The sequence below is a fragment of the Bison bison genome, unplaced genomic scaffold (genome assembly GCF_000754665.1).
Source record: "Bison bison bison isolate TAMUID 2011002044 unplaced genomic scaffold, Bison_UMD1.0 scf7180017864198, whole genome shotgun sequence".
Lineage (NCBI taxonomy): Eukaryota > Metazoa > Chordata > Mammalia > Artiodactyla > Bovidae > Bison > Bison bison.
The window spans coordinates 7,040,798-7,055,249 of NW_011494770.1; positions in this window are offsets into that span (position 1 = coordinate 7,040,798).

Sequence of the window (14,452 nt, forward strand, 5' to 3'; positions counted from 1 at the left end):
GGGTCGGAGCAGGTGGGAGGATCCTGTTTTCCGCCCCAGCACCGCCCGGGGTCAGAGGGATTGTCCTCGGCAGCCCTGCCCAGTCAATTTGTCAAGGACCTGCATCGGATAAATAGCTGTCTCCCCAGACCTGTATAGTGACTAATCCAAATAAATCGCAGTCACTTTTCCTGAGCGCTTCAGCGGGCAGCCAGGCTTTAATGGCTCTGCCTTCCAGACCTCCAGAGAAGACTGGCCGCGGCCTCTGCGCGCACTTCAGCGCCCCTGGCCCTCCCTGGAGCCTCAGCTTCCCCTCTCGCGACATGGGACCCATGAGAGCGGTGGCAGTCGAGCCCCAGCGTGCTGGCACGGTCTGCCGTTTGGAGCTGCCGTCTGGGGATCCCGGGGTAAAAAGCGACGGTAGCGCCTCTCCTCGTCCTGGTGGACTTGTCTGGAATTTTACTCCCTTGGCCCGGTTTGAAGATCCCCTGGGATCTTCTTTACTCTCCACCTTTCTACCCCTTCCTCTGCTGCTCTAAGCCGCAGAAATTTGAAATACCTTCTACATCTCACTTGAAGCTTTTGGGCCAATCAATCCATATCTTACCGCTTTCTTCTGAGATCTTTAAAACTTTGATCCCCAAACGTCCAGCTCCATCTCCCCCACTCCCTTCCGTCCCCTCTGGGATCCCTCTGGATGCCTGCTCAAAATACCTGCTGGCGCCAGAGGAAATTCACTTGTAACAGATACTCAGCGGGTGTAAAACCAACACTCTGCTTCCGGGGTCATTTTCCTCCCCACCTTCTGCCCCATCAACTTGTCTCTTAGCCAGGGCCAACCCCGGGAATTATTGTGAATCCTGAGTGCAGGGCTGGACAATTTGGAACCACTTTAATAGACTCGATGATTGCTATTTAACACGTTTCTTTCAGGACTCTGTTCCGTGCAGCCCTAGACTCTTGGCCTCTGTGAAATGAACATCAGGCCTAGGATTGGTCCACAGGTAGCTTTTATAAAGGGATCTAGCAAGTCTTCAAGCTTCAAAATATCTAAAATAAAAGGGACTATTCTGTTTGCTTCCAAGTCCGTTCCTGGAAAAAAAAAATTGCTGAGAAAAGTAGAAAATTTCACTCCTTTTATTTTGGTGATAAACTACTAGAAAGATTTAGGTAACATAATTTTGCAATGGGTTTACTCACAGATATTATTTACATTTCATGTGTAAGGTGAATGATTTCCCTGTTTTGTGAATGTTTACCATCAGGAGATTGAAAGAAATTATACGTATGAGGGGAGACAGACTTCCTTTTCCCAAACATGTGTAAGAGCATCAAGTGCATTTTATTTGAACAAATAAAGTCATTATTGTATATTCCTTTTCAAAAAAGCAAAACATAACTGTCCAATAATAAAATGGTTTTGACTGTTATGAAATTTTATTTTTCAATTCTAATATCACCTTTCCCCAAAATTTTACCCTTTATGAATCATTTGGCATGCTTATGATTATTATGTACAGCTCTTGAGCTTGATAAAACACTGAAGAAGAAAACCATGTTCTGTGTTTATACTGCTAAACATTTCAGTCTGTTTGAGAGATAGCAGATACTTTTAGGTAATATTTTTCAAAATTCATTTGAAAATTGTTGGCTTTCAAAGGTCTTGGTCTAGAGTTGTTTTCTGCTTAGCCCTGCCTTTGTGCCACTGAACAGAGCTCCTGGTCTTGAATATATGTTCACAGAACTCGTTTTGGTTGGTAGCTAAAGAAGAAAGCCAATGCAAAGGCCCTCACTTTAATTTTCCTGTCACCTAAAACAGCTTGAGATTAGCTCAGCTGTCGTGGGGTGCAATTTTCAGTCAAGATCTGTGACTCTTCATAGTTTACTTTCTACTGTGGCATCACTCCCATGGTCATGAACTTCTGGAACACTGTTGAGCAGAGATTTTTCCTGTTCCATAAATCATTTTTGGAGATCTTGCCTGATTTGTTAGTCAGAGATGGAGTTTAAACAGTGGTCAAAGATAAGGTACAGATCTACACTGGGAGTTCATTAAGATCTTCCTGTGGGAAAAAATCTGCCATTTTTCAGAGATTTGTAGTTCTTCATGGAGCCAAATGTGACACATGATTTTTGTTACTTGAGGTATTTCTCATTTATAAGGTTTTCTAGTTTCTCTGCCAAAAAGAAATGGAAGACTACATCAGCGTATGAAAAGTATAATTTAAGACAGCATCTTCTAGGTTCTAGGAAAGTTAGGATAATTTCATGAATATCAAGGCAGATGTATGAAACACTGCACATACTAGAGCTAGATGTCAATGTTATAACTGCTGTTTCTTGAACCATCTAGAGAGCATGAGGGAGGGACAAAGAGGAGGAGGGGAGTTTCTCAGGATTACCAAATTAGATTTCTGAGATGTCCATTATGGAATTTATTTGACAGTTAAACTGTGCAAGGTCAGTTAACCAACTGCATTTTCTTTTCTCACTCTTATTTTCTAATGTTGGTGGCTGACAGAGCATAACAGTGTTATTTCAGATATTATTAACTTATCCTGAAAATAAGTCATTTTTTGACACCACTCAGGGTAAATGATTAGCTTCAAGTTAATGCTGACACATAAAAACAAAGCCTCATTTGGGTGAAGTGGAAGAAAATTATTGTCCTATTAGAACAACAACAAAAAAAATAACAACAAAGGAATAAATAAAGGAATAGGACAAAAATAATGATAACACTTGTGATTGTATCACTTTACAATTTCCTTAAAAGTTTGACATACTTTATAACTTTCTTAGATTTTTTAAAAAAGAAGATTAAAAAAAAAACTCCTGAAAAATGGTTTTGAAGTACAAGAATTACATTATCAAGAAAATAGAGCTGACAGTAATTTTCTAGTGAATTTGATAGAATTTGTTTAGAAAAGCAAGTAGACAATTGTGCCTCCAAATAACAAATCTAAGCCTAGATAATTACTCAAATCTTCCCTCTGCTTTTTTAAAAAAATAAACTTTATTTAGATATAGTTGACATACAATACAAAGCATACAATTCAAGGATTTTTAGTATAGTCATAGGATTGTGCAAACATTACTACAATCTAAAGTATTACCCCTCACACTACAGAGAAACCCCCACCAATTAGTACTCACTTTCATTCCCTCCTTTTCACCCCAGCTCTAGGCAGTCACTAATTTACTTTATAGATTTGCCTGTTCTGGATATTTCATACAAGTGGAATCATATATATGGTCTTGGGACTTCCTTGGTGGTTCAGTGTTTAAGACTCCAAACTTCCAATGAAGGGCATTTAGGTTTGATCCCTGGTCAGAGAACTAAGATCCCACATGCATCATGGTCAAAAAAAAAAAGAAAGAATTTTTTTTAAAGGCAAAGGCATAGCTTAAAAAAATGTTTTTTTTTTTTGGTGACTAGATTCTTTCACTTAGCATAATGTTTTTGAAATTTGTGTTGTAGCATGTATTAGTACTTCATCCCCTTTTATGGTTGAATAATACGCCATTGAATGGATATACCACATTTTATTTATCCATTCATCAGCTAATGAGCATTATAATTGTTTTCATTTTTTGACTATTGTGAATAGTACTGCTATGGACACATGTATAAGTTTTTGTGTCCCACTCTTCTTTGATTATATATAGTGTCAAACAATGCATGATCTATACGTCCATGTGCTAGCATGGAAATGTGCTCTCCACCTTGAAAGAAATAGAAATCTAATCCCAGTCTTTCTGCCCATTTACCAGATTGTGAGTTGTTTTCCATGACATACTCATGTAATCTATCTCTAAGAAGCACCGTAGAAGTAAAGAGTTATTTAATTTGTCTATTCATTTGAACCAGATAGAAGAAAGGGAACTGGAAAACAGAAAAAAATGTTTTTGTTTGCAAGTATTTAAATTCATGAAGTTATAAAAATGAAGCCATATGGAAGATTAGGAACTAGCTGTATCTGCTGTGGGCTTTGCATCTGGTGCAGATAATTTGGTTGCTGTTGATTGTGCAACCTTTAATTCCTATATGCTTGCTTACTTGCTATGGTAATTTCCATATTCTCACAGAGTATTCATTTTACATTTTAGATAGTTTTCTCTTCCACTGAGTAAAGAGAGCCTCTTTAGCCTTTTTTGGTTTGGTTTTATCAGTGAGCATTTGAGTTCAATGACTGCAGGCTTGTTTGCATATTAAGGGGCTGAGTAGAATCCTTATGATGTTCTGCCTTGCAATTGTGATAAATCTGGCTCCAACGTGTGTTTTAAAACATTGTTTGCAAGATAGAACTCCAAGGACTCTTATCAGATGTTATGATATTAGATTGAATGGAGAGCGGTTAGCACTTACACATGTTCTTTGCGAAAAAGGCTCATCCAACAGATATTTATTGATTGCCTGTCAACACAGTGCTGATATTATTGATATGGATAAATTTCTTCTGTTTGCTATATTTTGGTCACCTGATGCTAAGAGCTGACTCATTTGAAAAGACCCTGATGTTGGGAAAGATTGAAGGCAGGAGAAGAAGGGGAAGACAGAGGGTGAGATGGTTGGATGGCATCACCGACTCAATGGACATAAGTTTGGGTAACTCCAGGAGTTGGTGATGGACAGGGAGGCCTGGTGTGCTGCGGTTCATGGGGTTACAAAGAGTCAGACATGACTGAGCGACTGAACTGAACTGAACTGAAGGATTTATATTCTCCCCATTAAAATAAAGTACTGCTCAAGACTGGGCCACTTTTTGATTGTGGCATCAGTTGGAAGAGACTATGTTTAATTATAACTTCCAAACATGATATTAAAATCTTTTTGTTTTAGGATATTATTTATTACATGGATTTATTACATATATTAATCCAGCACCTGCTGGAATATCTGAGACCTTTTTGGAACTCAGACATTTCATGGGACCTAATTCTGCCTTATTGACTATGCCAAAGCCTTTGACTGTGTGGATCACAATAAACTGTGGAAAATTCTGAAAGAGGTGGGAATCCCAGACCACTTGACCTGCCTCTTGAGAAACCTATATGTAGGTCAGGAAGCAACAGTTAAAATTGGACATGAAACAACAGACTGGTTCCAAATAGGAAAAGGAGTATGTTGGCTGTATATTGTCACCCTACTTATTTAACTTCTATGCAGAGTACATCATGAGAAACGCTGGGCTGGAAGAAGCACAAGCTAGAATCAAGATTGCTGGGAGAAATATCAATAACCTCAGATACACAGATGATACCACCCTTATGGCAGAAAGTGAAGAAGAACTAAAAAGCCTGTTGATGAAAGTGAAAGAGGAGAGTGAAAAAGTTGGCTTAAAGCTCAACATTCAGAAAATGAAGATCATGGCGTCTAGTCCCATCACTTCATGGGAAATAGATGGGGAAACAGTGGAAACAGTGACAGACTTTATTTTTTTTGGGCTCCAAAATCACTGTAGATGGTGATTTCAACCATGAAATTAAAGGACACTTACTCCTTGGAAGGAAAGCTATGACCAACCTAGATAGCATATTAAAAAGTAGAGACATTACTTTGCCAACAAAGGTCCGTCTCGTCAAGGCTATGGTTTTTCCTGTGATCATGTATGGATGTGAGAGTTGGACTGTGAAGAAAGCTGAGTGCTGAAGAATTGATGCGTTTGAACTGAGATGTTGGAGAAGACTCTTGAGACTCCCTTGGACTGCAAGGAGATCCAACCAGTGCATTCTAAAGGAGATCAGTCCTGGGTGTTCATTGGAAGGACTGATGCTAAAGCTGAAACTCCAATACTTTGGCCACCTCATGCAAAGAGTTGACTCACTGGAAAAAACCCTGATGCTGGGAGGGATTGGGGGCAGGAGGAGAAGGGGACGACAGAGGATGAGATGGCTGGATGGCATCACCGACTCAATGGACATGAGTTTGAGTGAACTCTGGGAGTTGGTGATGAACAGGGAGGCCTGGCGTGCTGCGATTCATGGGGTTGCAAAGAGTTGGACACGAGTGAGCGACTGAACTGAACTGAACTGAATTTGTAGCACACAACAGTTTATTAGCTTTGAAATACAGTTGATTCTGTTAAGAAACCATGTAAGTAACCTAATTCCAACTGAATTAAGGTTTACATCATGTAGAGTCAGTTATAGAGCTGGTGGTTGTAACTATATAGTTAATATTAGTTAATCATTGTAGAGAATTCAGAAAAAGAAAATCTCTTTCAGTAACACGTACAACACTTTTGTCACTTTTGTAAAAATCTCAACGTACACGTGGTTTCAAGGGAGATTAAGTAGATCTCATTCAATTTGCAAGAGGGATTTTAAAGAGATAGGTTCTAGTTATTGAGGCTCAGTGGTGGCAGTAGGGTTAAAATCATAATTCTCCCCAAAGATGTCATTGACTCTTTTATAACCTCCACAGTCCTGATCTGGGATTATATTTTATTGGAAAGAAAACATGGACTTCCTTGAGCTACATAAGGTTTAGTGTTAATTCAGTGAGATTCAACAGGACTTCAGGGCTTTCTAATCTCCTTTCTCTCCTGTGTCATTTTGATTAAACACATTTATGTTTTAAATCACAGACACAAGCTGTATCCTTTAGCTTAAAGTATCTTTTTAAAAATATGTATAGGCAAGAAGTGGCTTTGGAACTGGATGAGATGAGTGGCCTGAGAATGGGGTTTGAGACATGGCAGCACGAACTCCTGGGGTATGGTACTCAGACACTCTGTTGAGTTGATTGCTAACTGGCCAAAACTTTTCACTCCCTTTTCCTGCTCTAGCACTACAAAGAGATCCTGCACAGCCAACATCCCCCTGAGCTTTTGGAAAGTTTGTTTCCAAGTGTACTCCTGCCCAGGACAAAATGTCTTTGAGTGCTAAATAGTGTAGGAAGGTGCTTAGGTGCAGTGAAAAATGTTACTATTTGATGTGCCTGGGCATCCCAGGCATAGGATTGATTCTTCATTGCAGAATGATTCTCTGATAATTTTCTTTGCAATAAAAGAAATGAGACCTGACTTCCTTTCATGGATATGCACAAGCTTAGTCTTTCTTGTAGTTTTACATGTTTATCTGTTAAATATACAGAGATTTATAACTCCATGTTATTTACTTATTGCAGGACAGGTGGTCTCCTGACAAGTCTTCAGAACAGGATACAGTAATTAATCTTATTATAGAATATTGACATTCAGTTCAGTTCAGTTCAGTCACTCTGTAGTGTCTGACTGTTAGCGACTCCATGAATCGTAGCGCGCCATGCATCCCTGTCCATCACCAACTCCCGGAGTTTACTCAAACTCATGTCTATCAAGTTGGTGATGCCATCTAGCCATCTCATCCTCTGTCGTCCCCTTCTTCTCCTACCACCAATCCTTCCCAGCATCAGGGTCTTTTCCAATGAGGCAACTCTTCACATGAAGTGGCTAAAGTATTGGAGTTTCAGCTTTAGCATCAGTCCTTCCAATGAACACCCAGGACTGATCTCCTTTAGAATGCGCTGGTTGGATCTCCTTGCAGTCCAAGGGACTCTCAAGAGTCTTCTCCAACACCACAGTTCAAAAGCATCAATTCTTCAGCGCTCAGCTTTCTTCACAGTCCAACTCTCACATCCATACATGACTAGTGGAAAAACCATAGCCTTGACGAGACGGACCTTTGTTGGCAAAGTAATGTCTCTACTTTTTAATATGCTATCTAGGTTGGTCATAGCTTTCCTTCCAAGGAGTAAGCGCCTTTTAATATTGATGTTAGTACCATACAAATCACTGTCTAAAACCACTGAATAGACTGTCTGGTGTTGGTGGTAGTTTAGTTGCTAAGTCATGTCCGACTTTTACAACCCCATGGACTGTAGCCCACCATTCTCCTCTGTCCATTGATTTCCCGGGCAAGAATACTGGAGTGGGTTGTTATTCCCTTCTCTGGGGATCTTTCCAACCCACGGATCAAACCCAGGGCTCCCGCATTGCAGGCAGACTCGTTACTGACTGAGTGAACAGGGAAGCCCCATAGACTGTCCCCTGGCTTCCAATTAAACTTAAAAGACCCAAAAGTGAATAAATAAGAGAATGAATGGTGTAATGAACACAAGATAAACTATAGGTATCTGTTGTCTATACAAGAGGGAGGGAGAAATTTGGATGTTCCTTGGCAATATAATTAAGTAATTTGCATTTTGTTCTAAGGATACTTATCATCTCTCTCTCTCTTTATACTATGTTAATTACTATTATCATCTGGACAGTTGAAAAGCTTGGCTACTTTACTGTATAGGTCATCAAGAATAAGAAATTGGAAAATAAGCATGTACTCATGGGGAATTTCATTGGGAATACTCATTGAGAATTTCAAACTGTTTATGTAAGTCTTTTAAAGATTTTCTATTGATAGATGGGGGGTGGATCTTGAATAAAATATAGAAAAAATGACAAGGTAACTGGATTTAACACTGATTTTTTTTTCCACCGTAGGAATCTGGGTTCTGAGTGTTTATTAACTATAAAAAGCATCATTTTTGTGACTTCAAGAGTTGAAGTTTCTAAGATAGCTTGTGATTGCCTAACTGACATCATTACTACCAAATATTGCTTAAATAATTACTGTGTGTCAAATATTGCTTAAATAATTACTGTATGCCCAGACACAAACTCTGTGCTTGGGGTGTGTGTGTGTGTGTGTGTGTGTATGTGTGTGTGTGTGTGTGTGTGTGTTCACATTTGTGATGGTTGGGGGAAAAGAAGAAGGAGAAGGAGGAGGAGGTGGGAGGAAGATGAAGAGGAGGAGTAAAGAAGGAGAAGGAGAAAAAGAATAAATAAAAAATTCCAAACTTGCTATTCTCTAGTAACTAACAATACTAGACACACAAGTACTCAAAAGAAAGTTTCTTCTTTACAGTTCTAAAATTAAACAAAGAAATGCATTAAGGTATTAATTTTGTAATGGGAGAGAGAATAAACTGTTTTCACTATAAATACAGTGTTCTTTTAGCAGCAATCATTACACCTGAATACCACTTAATTTTTTTTTCCTTGAGAGGAGGGAGATCTCATACTTTTGTTTTTATTAATGTCTCCATATGTTCAAGAGCTAGTCCAGGAAATTGATGGTGTTTAATCTGCCACAAGTCCTTGGGAAATCAGGATTCAGATTTTCTTCTTTTTTTTAGCAGGCTCATTTCACTCACTTTGGAAAAATTTAAAAATGCAGAAAACACAAAGCAAATAGTAGTTACAGCCATGATTTGATTGTGAATTAATCTTAAAATACAATTATTTTTTTTATAGATGACCTTTCAGCATCTGGTTGAAGACTTATCACTTCCTGTGTATTCCCCACATATGATAGAAAGAGGACACATCACACTGTGCAAAATAGACATGTAAATAATTCCTCCTAAAGCATCTGTTATTTTGCATGGATAGAACTGGCATTACAACAAATAGAACAAGTAGACAAACAACTGAGTATTTTATTCTCTAATTTTGAAACTAAGGGGATATGTCCAGCCAGCAGTAAGAGATACATGTTGTTTTATTTTAGAGGAAATGGACCTTTAAAGAACTGTGTTCCTCTTAGTTGTAAAAATTTCAAAATATGTACTAAAACAAGACATAATAAATTATTGTTGCTTATGGTTCTTTCTTACCAATGCAAAGAACAGTGGAAAGCTGAGGAATTATTTAATTGGCCCAACTGAATCTTTGCTATGAAATAGAAAACTGCTTTCTCAAATTGAGATTTTTTTTTTTTAATTCAAATAACCCAAACCTGCCAGGGTAAATGTGATCTACAATGGTTACCTAAAGCTTAGAGGGGAAAACGTACTCTACGATTTTTAGTTTAAAATTAATACTCACCATTGTGTATGCTTTTATAACTTATTTAAGTCAGAATTTCAAAAATTGAACCATGTATCTATTAACTGAGCAGTTCAGATTAGCATGACTCCTTGGTTAATATTTGCACAAACTTCTAATAATTATCAAGATGGCCTTTATTTGTTTTTTCTTGCCACTGACCCATAGGATATACGAAAAGAAAACAGACCAGCCTCTTTCCTGATAAGAAGAGTAACGAAGAAGGCCATTCTGTAAGAACTAAGTGGTAATTTCTCTTTTTTTTTTTAAAACATGAATTAAAATATGTTACTATACATTATGTTGGGTAGATGAGATGTATGATTTCTTTGAATAAGTTCAAAGACGTTTATGTAAAAGCAATGAGCAGAAGCACTTGTTTCTTTATCTTTTGAAAAGAAAAGAACTAGTGAAAACAGAAATTCCAGGAATGTCTGTTTCTTAGAATGAGACCAGTTTAAATTTTTCCAGTGTGTAACAAAACATTTAAAAAAACTTTAAGCATTAAACTTAACATATGATGTTTTAGAAAATACATAAGAGCAACCTGGATTTAGGGGGTTTAAACCAAGTCTTTGAAGTATCTTAAATCTCCTTGAGACCTAAAAGACTGTTTATAACTAACAGTTGCTTTGCAAAAACAATGTTGACGAGATGTTTTAAAATTTTCCTATTAAATTTTTATGAGAATATGTGGGTTGGGAAAAGGGAGCATCTGTATTGCAAGATGATTTCATAAAATTGATTTATGTAATCTCAGAAATGGAGAACAGGATGCTTAGCAGGGAAGAGATTTATCACTGGATTGTATGTGTGAAGCAAATGAATAAATGGAAAGCTACATCAGCTCTGGATGGGCCTAATACTTTCTGAATATTAGTTTAAGATGGGTGATACAGCATTTTTAACAGATTTTGGAGGTCTCTTTTTTGGACCAATGGAACCCAATTTTGGGGTGCACGTGACTTTTGAGAGGCAACTGTGAGATGAGTGGATATATAAATTCCACTAATATATGTTTTTATGCAAAGTTTTGCTCTTAGAGTGGTCAGATTTTAAAACAGATCTAAAAAAGAAATTTGTTTGGAAATCAAGACTGTATTAGTATTTGGAGCTGCTAACGGAGAAAATTCTATTCTAAAAAAAAAGCACTTCACTGGTTGTATTATATGAGTGTTTTTCTTATTTGCTTTTAACTCATTTGTTCTTGGCTATTCTTGACTATTGTAACATAGTGGGTTTTTATCAAGAGAAGGCCAAATAATGGAGAGATATTCAGCACAGAAATAACCTTCCAAAATGTTAATTTTTTAATTTCCCAGTTATCAATTAATCTGCTGGTCATTTATTTCACTAATTAGCCTTCTCAGGGAAAAGGTGAACAGAAATCTGTGCCACTGCTGAATTAAAAAAAAAATGTATATTAGCTTTAACTAGCAAGAGATTTTAGTAGAGGTCAAAATATATATTTTGACTTATTATATTTACTTATTATACATTTTGTATTTTTGAATTTTACTTATTAAATTTTTAAGATACACTTGATTATATTAATATATAAATACATTTATTGTATATTACTATATATGAATAATATTTATTTTTCTTATCCTAGTTACATATACATTATAGAATTTTCAGAGTTCATTGTAGTGACCTTATTTTTTCTTCCCAATCTCTCTAGATTCATTATTTAATCTATTAACAACTTATATTTGCTGATACTTTGTTCTTATATCTAAATAATATCCCTTGTGATATAATGAGTGTATTTTGATCTATTTTCACTTTAGATTTATTAGGCTTTCTCATTACAGAATAATAATCCTAGATTTCTTAACATTTTGAAAAATTTTGTTGTTAAATTAGTGGGTGATTTGAGGGAAACTGTTTTCTGGGGTCAGGGGAGAGTTGCTTTGCTTTTTTTTTTTTTTCCTGTTTTGGGCTTTATTTTTTATCCTCAACACCATACTCTTGATAAATGGACATATTTGTGCTTATGTTAAATGAAATGAATAAAATTTAATCTTATAAAAATTACACTTATACCCCTTTAAAAATCAGTATTTCTTGACTATATATATGCACTACAAAATATATTCGATTTGATGTCATTTTTCTAAAAGAGATAAACACTTAGAAAGAGACTAAAAGGGTCTAGGGGGTACTTAGTGGGAATGTGAATGTTTTAAAGAGATTTCCCTTTATCTGTATTTGTTATTTTTCTGGGTGAATTTTACTTGATTTTGTAATTAGAATTGCAAATTTCTTTTACATTAAATTTTTAAAAATTGGAATAGTGGAATTGATTCCAAAAGCTAGTCTCTTTGAGTCTTGACAGACTGTGGTACACATGATTCTTTGCTCAACAGTTAGGTCAGAAGCCCTGGTATGAGAGCTAGTACTAGACATGGGGAGGATGATTATAACTCAGAATCAATGAAGTCTCACCTTGAGATGGACCTCAGTGGCTGCTTCTAGGGCAGCCTTCTCATCCATCCTACAGATGCGCTCATTTTCCAAGTGCACGCAGACACATGGCCAATACTGGTTTCGAGAAGACTTCTTCCAGAGCTCACAGACACATGAAACATTGGTTGCCATGCCATGTCTTCAGGTCCTCACTCTTTCTTGACAGTAGTTAAGAAGTTTGGAATTAGTAACTGTATTTAGTAATCTGGAGTATTCAAATAAAACTTCAGATATCTGGGCTGTCTTGGAGTTTAGACAGCTTTAGAGTTCTCTTCCTTGGTGACAGGTGACTTGGACTAGCAACTGCCCATTTTCCGAGGGCCACACACTTTTGCTCTCTGTTGACTTCCAGTGGACCACCTGGCCCTACAGGCCTGTGAGTTTGTAACTTTGATATGTAAGTTAAAACTAATATAAAACTGAGAGAAAGCTATTCCTTATTGATAATTAGGTTTTCCAAACACCAGTTCTCAGGATGCCTTAGTCATCCTCCTTGTATTTCTATGTCATTTTGGAATCACCAAATGGGAAATGAAAAAAGCAAATGGACCTAACGCACATCTTGAAGTACTTAAGAGTCAGACCAAGTTTAGGAAACATGACTTGAGAATGTGGGTTTGTTAATTTTATGACACGTGGATGGTTGGGGAAGACAACACAACAGAGGCCATGACACTGTCCACTGGACTCTCCTGAGACCAGTTTTACACAGAGGAGAAGGTGACGCTGCCTTCCAAGTGTCTTTTGCCCTAGACTCATAAATTTTCCACTCATGTTCATTTATACAGTTCTTAATTTTAAGTATACCTCTGATGGAACCCTGAAGCAAAGCACATGATGGGAAAAACACATTGCTAAATCTTGCCTTTTAGATTCAAAAAGGATGTTTTACTTGTGATATAATTTTCAGACTATTTTCAATGCAAGTGAATTATTAAGATTTGTTAGTGGGAATTCCGTGGCAGTCCAGTGGCTAGGACTCAGAGCTCTCACTGTGGAGGGCCTGGGTTCAATCCCTTGTCAAGGAATTAAAATCCCACAAGCTGTGTGGCATGGCCAAAAAAAAAAAAATGTTAGAGTGCTTACTTTTGTACATATTACTAAACCTTTCCAAGACAGAAGTGGATTCTGAGATTGATATGTTAGCAGCATAATAAAGGGTGAGTAGCAAAAAACTTTTCATTCAGATGTAGAGGAGAGTCATATATATTTGAATGGGATGTCAAATAAGGTATGTGTTTCTTTCAAGGTCTATAATACTAACACATATCTTGAGGATGTTGAAAATTTGGATTTGTTTTGAGGTTTCATTGTCACATAGATAAATTTACAAATTTACAAATCACATAGATTTAATCACATAGATTAAATCTTTTATATGTGCTGTATTTAGAGATTCCAAAGTGGTTTTGCTCATTTTAGTATTTTATTTTAGAATAACTCTCATCTCTTGGCTTTGAATGACCAAATAAATACCTTGCTTACTGTAGATTTGTCTTTGTGTATATGTGTACTCAGTTGCTCAGTCGTATCCAACTTTTTGCGACCCCATGGAATGTAGCCCGTCAGGCTCCTCTGTCTATGGGATTTCCCAGGCAAGAATATGGAGTGCATTATTTCCTCCTCCAGCGGATCTTTCTGACCCAGGGATTCAACTTGCATCTCCTGAGTCTCCTGCATTGCCAGGTGGATTCTTTACCACTGCACCACCTGGGAAGCTCTAGATTCATCTTTATAGCTACATTATTTGACCTGAAATAGATGATAACCAGTTTTATTTGCAGGAAAACATTAATCTAAGCAGAAGCATTCAGAACATGTGTGTAGAATAATTTCTCCTAGCACATATCTATTTCATTAATTTTACTTCCCAACATCTCACCAAGTCACATCTAGCACAACTCTTTCTCCTAGCCTAAATAGGAGAGTCCTCTTCTGTTCTACATGACTGCTTATGTAGGCTACTGATCAATTTTGTTTGGATTTGTAAGAGTAGTCATGGATATTAAACTGAAAGACAATACTTAAAGTACATCCCTTTATATATTTCTGGCTTTATTCCTAATTTAATAATTAGGAAATGGAGAACTGATTCCTAAATAGTTTTTGGCTTAAAAACAGTAGTATCCTTT